Below are 8,511 nucleotides of genomic sequence, written 5' to 3' on the forward strand. Positions count from 1 at the left end.
ACTTTTGTGTGAATCGATACATTTTATCAACATTCACTGACATTTCGAACAGAACAGCTTTCCGACGTGCGATTCGAGATTATAACCTACAATCGGGTGATGTCGTTTCCGAACGTTCATAAACATGAATATTTGTGATCACCGATACACTTTTGTGCGAATCGATACAAATTAACAACGTTCACTGTCATTTCGTTCTGAATCGCTTTCCGACGTGTAATGATCTGGAATCGCACGTCGGAAAGCGATGCTAGTCGAAATGTCAGTGAACGTTGTTAAATTGTATCGATTCACACAAAAGTGTATCGGTGATCACCGTTCTTAATGTTTATGAACGTTCGGAAACGTCATCACTCAACTCTAAGGTATGATCTCGAATCGCACGTTGGAAAGCTGCGCGTGTTAAATCGAATCGTGCGTGTTAAATTGTATCGATTTACACGAATGTGTATCGGTGATCACCAATTTTCATGTTCATGAACGTTCGGAAACGACATCACTCGATTGTAAGTTATGATCTCGAATCGTACGTCGGAAAGCTGTTCTGTTCGAAATTTCAGTGAATCTTGTTAATTTTTATCGATTCACACAAAAGTGTATCGGTGATCTCCAATTTTCACGTTTATGAACGTTCGGAAACGACATCATTCGATTGTAAGTTATGATCTCGATTCGCACATCGGGAAAGCGATTCAGAACGAAATGTCAGTGAATTTTGTTAATTTCTATCGATTCACACAAAAGTGTATCAGTGATCACCATTTTTCATGTTCATGAACGTTCGGAAACGACATCACTCGATTGTAAGGTATGATCTCGAATCGCACGTCGGAAACCGATACTGTTCGAATTGTCAGTGAATCTTGATAATTTGTAACGATTCTCACAAAAGTTTATTTGTGATCACCAATTTTCATATTTGTGAACGTTCAGAAACAACATCGTTCGATTGTCAGTTCCGGTCTCGAATCGCATCTCGGATTGCGATTCTGATAGAAATGTCGGAAAAAATTGTTGATTTGTAACGATTAACAGAAAAGATTATCGCTGATTACCTATTTTCATGTTTATGAAACATTGGAAACGGTCACCGATAAACGTCACATATCAACAATTTTACAGACATTTAGTATCGCAATCCGAAGGGCCATTTGAGATCTGAACTGACAATCGAGCGATGAAAACGTTTCCGAACATTCATAAACATGAAGTTGGTGATCACCAATAAAATTTTTGTTCAATTCATGACAAATTAACAATATTCAATGACATTTCGATTCGAGATCATAAATTACAATCGAGTGATGTCGTTTCCGAACGTTCATAAACGTGCAAATTGCTGATCACCGATACACTTTTGTTTGAATCTATACAATTTAACAACATTCACTGACATTTCGAACAGAACAGCTTTCCGACGTGCGATCCGAGATCATAACTTACAATCGAGGGATGTCATTTCCGAACGTTCATAAACGTGAAAATTGGTGATCACCGATACACTTTTGTGTGAATCGATACAATTTAACAACATTCACTTACATTTCGAACAGAACAGCTTTCCGACGTGCGATTCGAGATCATACCTTACAATCGAGTGATGTCGTTTCCGAACGTTCATAAACGTGAAAATTGGTGATCACCGATACACTTTTGTATGAATCGATACAAATTAACCAGATTCACTCACATTTCGTTCTGAATCGCTTTCCCATGTGCGAATCGCGATCACAGCTTACAATCGAGTGATGTCGTTTCCGAACGTTCATAAACATGAAGAACGGTGATCACCGATAGATTTTTGTGAGAATCGCAACAAATCAAGAAGATTCACTGACATTTCGAACAAAATCAGATTCCCACGTGCGATTCGAGATCACACCTTACAATCGAGTGGTGTCGTTTCCGAACGTTCATAAACGTGAAAATTGGTGATCACCGATACACTTTTGTATGAATCGATACAAATTAACCAGATTCACTCACATTTCGTTCTGAATCGCTTTCCGATGTGCGAATCGCGATCACAGCTTACAATCGAGTGATGTCGTTTCCGAACGTTCATAAACATGAAGAACGGTGATCACCGATAGATTTTTGTGAGAATCGCAACAAATCAAGAAGATTCACTGACATTTCGAACAAAATCGGATTCCCACGTGCGATTCGAGATCACACCTTACAATCGAGTGGTGTCGTTTCCGAACGTTCATAAACGTGAAAATTGGTGATCACCGATACACTTTTGTGTAATTCGATAAAAATTGACAAGATTCACTGACATTTCGAACAGAACAGCTTTCCGACGTGCGATTCGAAATCATACCTTACAATCGAGTGATGTCGTTTCCGAACGTTCAGGAACATGAAGAACGGTGATCACCGATAGATTTTTGTGAGAATCGCAACAAATCGAGAAGATTCACTGACATTTCGAACAAAATCAGATTCCCACGTGCGATTCTAGATCACACCTTACAATCGAGTGGTGTCGTTTCCGAACGTTCATAAACGTGAAAATTGGTGATCACCGATACACTTTTGTGTAAATCGATAAAAATTAACAAGGTTCACTGACATTTCGTTCTGAATAGCTTTCCGATGTGCGAATCGAGATAATACATTACAATCGAGTGATGTCGTTTCCGAACGTTCATGAACATGAAAATTGGTGATCACCGATACACTTTTGTGCGAATCGATGGAAATTAACAAGATTCACTGACATTTCGTTCTGAATCGCTTTTCGATGTGCGAATCGAGATAATACATTACAATCGAGTGATGTCGTTTCCGAACGTTCATAAACGTGAAAATTGGAGATCACCGATACACTTTTGTGTGAATCGATACATTTTATCAACATTCACTGACATTTCGAACAGAACAGCTTTCCGACGTGCGATTCGAGATTATAACCTACAATCGAGTGATGTCGTTTCCGAACGTTCATAAACATGAATATTTGTGATCACCGATACACTTTTGTGCGAATCGATACAAATTAACAACGTTCACTGTCATTTCGTTCTGAATCGCTTTCCGACGCCGTTCTTAATGTTTATGAACGTTCGGAAACGTCATCACTCAACTCTAAGGTATGATCTCGAATCGCACGTTGGAAAGCTGCGCGTGTTAAATCGAATCGTGCGTGTTAAATTGTATCGATTTACACGAATGTGTATCGGTGATCACCAATTTTCATGTTCATGAACGTTCGGAAACGACATCACTCGATTGTAAGTTATGATCTCGAATCGTACGTCGGAAAGCTGTTCTGTTCGAAATTTCAGTGAATCTTGTTAATTTTTATCGATTCACACAAAAGTGTATCGGTGATCTCCAATTTTCACGTTTATGAACGTTCGGAAACGACATCATTCGATTGTAATGTATTATCTCGATTCGCACATCGAAAAGCGATTCAAAACGAAATGTCAGTGAATCTTGTTAATTTCCATCGATTCGCACAAAAGTGTATCGGTGATCACAAATTTTCATGTTTATGAACGTTCGGAAACGACATCACTCGATTGTAATGTATTATCTCGATTCGCACATCGGAAAGCTATTCAGAACGAAATGTCAGTGAACCTTGTTAATTTGTATCGATTCGCACAAAAGTGTATCGGTGATCACAAATTTTCATGTCTATGAACGTTCGGAAACGACATTACTCGATTGTAGGTTATGATCTCGAATCGCACGTCGGAAAGCTGTTCTGTTCGAAATGTCGGTGAATGTTGATAAAATGTATCGATTCACACAAACGTGTATCGGTGATCTCCAATTTTCACGTTTATGAACGTTCGGAAACGACATCACTCGATTGTGATCTCGAATCGCACGTGGGAATCTGATTTTGTTCGAAATGTCAGTGAATCTTCTTGATTTGTTGTGATTCTCACAAAAATCTATCGGTGATCACCGTTCTTCATGTTTATGAACGTTCGGAAACAACAACACTCGATTGTAAGCTGTGATCGCGATTCGCACATCGGAAAGCGATTCAGAACGAAATGTCAGTGAATCTGGTTAATTTGTGTCGATTCACACAAAAGTGTATCGGTGATCACCAATTTTCATGTTCATGAACGTTCGGAAACGACATCACTCGATTGTAATGTATTATCTCGATTCGCACATCGGAAAGCTATTCAGAACGAAATGTCAGTGAACCTTGTTAATTTGTATCGATTCGCACAAAAGTGTATCGGTGATCACAAATTTTCATGTCTATGAACGTTCGGAAACGACATTACTCGATTGTAGGTTATGATCTCGAATCGCACGTCGGAAAGCTGTTCTGTTCGAAATGTCCGTGAATGTTGATAAAATGTATCGATTCACACAAAAGTGTATCGGTGATCTCCAATTTTCACGTTTATGAACGTTCGGAAACGACATCACTCGATTGTAATGTATTATCTCGATTCGCATATCGAAAAGCGATTCAGAACGAAATGTCAGTGAATCTTGTTAATTTCCATCGATTCGCACAAAAGTGTATCGGCGATCACAAATTTTCATGTTTATGAACGTTCGGAGACGACATCACTCTATTGTAGGTTATGATATCGAATCGCACGTCGGAAAGCTGTTCTGTTCAAAATGTCAGTGAATCTTGTTAATTTCTATCGATTCATACAAAAGTGTATCGGTGATCACCAATTTTCACGTTTATGAACGTTCGGAAACGACATCACTTGTTTGTAAGGTGTGATCGCGATTCGCACATCGGAAAGCGATTCAGACCGAAATTTCAGTGAATCTTATTAATTTGTGTCGATTCACACAAAAGTGTATCGGTGATCTCCAATTTTCATGTTTATGAACGTTCGGAAACGACATCATTCGATTGTAAGTTATGATCTCGATTCGCACATCGGGAAAGCGATTCAGAACGAAATGTCAGTGAATTTTGTTAATTTCTATCGATTCACACAAAAGTGTATCAGTGATCACCATTTTTCATGTTCATGAACGTTCGGAAACGACATCACTCGATTGTAAGGTATGATCTCGAATCGCACGTCGGAAACCGATTCTGTTCGAATTGTCAGTGAATCTTGATAATTTGTAACGATTCTCACAAAAGTTTATTTGTGATCACCAATTTTCATATTTGTGAACGTTCAGAAACAACATCGTTCGATTGTCAGTTCCGGTCTCGAATCGCATCTCGGATTGCGATTCTGATAGAAATGTCGGAAAAAATTGTTGATTTGTAACGATTAACAGAAAAGATTATCGCTGATTACCTATTTTCATGTTTATGAAACATTGGAAACGGTCACCGATAAACGTCACATATCAACAATTTTACAGACATTTAGTATCGCAATCCGAAGGGCCATTTGAGATCTGAACTGACAATCGAGCGATGAAAACGTTTCCGAACATTCATAAACATGAAGTTGGTGATCACCAATAAAATTTTTGTTCAATTCATGACAAATTAACAATATTCAATGACATTTCGATTCGAGATCATAAATTACAATCGAGTGATGTCGTTTCCGAACGTTCATAAACGTGCAAATTGCTAATCACCGATACACTTTTGTTTGAATCTATACAATTTAACAACATTCACTGACATTTCGAACAGAACAGCTTTCCGACGTGCGATCCGAGATCATAACTTACAATCGAGGGATGTCATTTCCGAACGTTCATAAACGTGAAAATTGGTGATCACCGATACACTTTTGTGTGAATCGATACAATTTAACAACATTCACTTACATTTCGAACAGAACAGCTTTCCGACGTGCGATTCGAGATCATACCTTACAATCGAGTAATGTCGTTTCCGAACGTTCAGGAACATGAAAATTGGTGATCACCGATACACTTTTGTGTGAATCGACACAAATTAACCAGATTCACTGACATTTCGTTCTGAATCGCTTTCCGATGTGCGAATCGCGATCACAGCTTACAATCGAGTGTTGTCGTTTCCGAACGTTCATAAACATGAAGAACGGTTATCACCGATAGATTTTTGTTGAGAATCGCAACAAATCAAGAAGATTCACTGACATTTCGAACAAAATCAGATTCCCACGTGCGATTCGAGATCACACCTTACAATCGAGTGGTGTCGTTTCCGAACGTTCATAAACGTGAAAATTGGTGATCACCGATACACTTTTGTATGAATCGATACAAATTAACCAGATTCACTCACATTTCGTTCTGAATCGCTTTCCGATGTGCGAATCGCGATCACAGCTTACAATCGAGTGATGTCGTTTCCGAACGTTCATAAACATGAAGAACGGTGATCACCGATAGATTTTTGTGAGAATCGCAACAAATCAAGAAGATTCACTGACATTTCGAACAAAATCGGATTCCCACGTGCGATTCGAGATCACACCTTACAATCGAGTGGTGTCGTTTCCGAACGTTCATAAACGTGAAAATTGGTGATCACCGATACACTTTTGTGTAATTCGATAAAAATTGACAAGATTCACTGACATTTCGAACAGAACAGCTTTCCGACGTGCGATTCGAAATCATACCTTACAATCGAGTGATGTCGTTTCCGAACGTTCAGGAACATGAAGAACGGTGATCACCGATAGATTTTTGTGAGAATCGCAACAAATCGAGAAGATTCACTGACATTTCGAACAAAATCAGATTCCCACGTGCGATTCTAGATCACACCTTACAATCGAGTGGTGTCGTTTCCGAACGTTCATAAACGTGAAAATTGGTGATCACCGATACACTTTTGTGTAAATCGATAAAAATTAACAAGGTTCACTGACATTTCGTTCTGAATAGCTTTCCGATGTGCGAATCGAGATAATACATTACAATCGAGTGATGTCGTTTCCGAACGTTCATGAACATGAAAATTGGTGATCACCGATACACTTTTGTGCGAATCGATGGAAATTAACAAGATTCACTGACATTTCGTTCTGAATCGCTTTTCGATGTGCGAATCGAGATAATACATTACAATCGAGTGATGTCGTTTCCGAACGTTCATAAACGTGAAAATTGGAGATCACCGATACACTTTTGTGTGAATCGATACATTTTATCAACATTCACTGACATTTCGAACAGAACAGCTTTCCGACGTGCGATTCGAGATTATAACCTACAATCGAGTGATGTCGTTTCCGAACGTTCATAAACATGAATATTTGTGATCACCGATACACTTTTGTGCGAATCGATACAAATTAACAACGTTCACTGTCATTTCGTTCTGAATCGCTTTCCGACGTGTAATGATCTGGAATCGCACGTCGGAAAGCGATGCTAGTCGAAATGTCAGTGAACGTTGTTAAATTGTATCGATTCACACAAAAGTGTATCGGTGATCACCGTTCTTAATGTTTATGAACGTTCGGAAACGTCATCACTCAACTCTAAGGTATGATCTCGAATCGCACGTTGGAAAGCTGCGCGTGTTAAATCGAATCGTGCGTGTTAAATTGTATCGATTTACACGAATGTGTATCGGTGATCACCAATTTTCATGTTCATGAACGTTCGGAAACGACATCACTCGATTGTAAGTTATGATCTCGAATCGTACGTCGGAAAGCTGTTCTGTTCGAAATTTCAGTGAATCTTGTTAATTTTTATCGATTCACACAAAAGTGTATCGGTGATCTCCAATTTTCACGTTTATGAACGTTCGGAAACGACATCATTCGATTGTAATGTATTATCTCGATTCGCACATCGAAAAGCGATTCAGAACGAAATGTCAGTGAATCTTGTTAATTTCCATCGATTCGCACAAAAGTGTATCGGTGATCACAAATTTTCATGTTTATGAACGTTCGGAAACGACATCACTCGATTGTAATGTATTATCTCGATTCGCACATCGGAAAGCTATTCAGAACGAAATGTCAGTGAACCTTGTTAATTTGTATCGATTCGCACAAAAGTGTATCGGTGATCACAAATTTTCATGTCTATGAACGTTCGGAAACGACATTACTCGATTGTAGGTTATGATCTCGAATCGCACGTCGGAAAGCTGTTCTGATCGAAATGTCGGTGAATGTTGATAAAATGTATCGATTCACACAAAAGTGTATCGGTGATCTCCAATTTTCACGTTTATGAACGTTCGGAAACGACATCACTCGATTGTGATCTCGAATCGCACGTGGGAATCTGATTTTGTTCGAAATGTCAGTGAATCTTCTTGATTTGTTGTGATTCTCACAAAAATCTATCGGTGATCACCGTTCTTCATGTTTATGAATGTTCGGAAACAACAACACTCGATTGTAAGCTGTGATCGCGATTCGCACATCGGAAAGCGATTCAGAACGAAATGTCAGTGAATCTGGTTAATTTGTAACGATTCACACAAAAGTGTATCGGTGATCACCAATTTTCATGTTCATGAACGTTCGGAAACGACATCACTCGATTGTAATGTATTATCTCGATTCGCACATCGGAAAGCTATTCAGAACGAAATGTCAGTGAACCTTGTTAATTTGTATCGATTCGCAC

This window comes from Venturia canescens, unplaced genomic scaffold (assembly GCF_019457755.1).
Source record: "Venturia canescens isolate UGA unplaced genomic scaffold, ASM1945775v1 PGA_scaffold_20__1_contigs__length_546779, whole genome shotgun sequence".
Lineage (NCBI taxonomy): Eukaryota > Metazoa > Arthropoda > Insecta > Hymenoptera > Ichneumonidae > Venturia > Venturia canescens.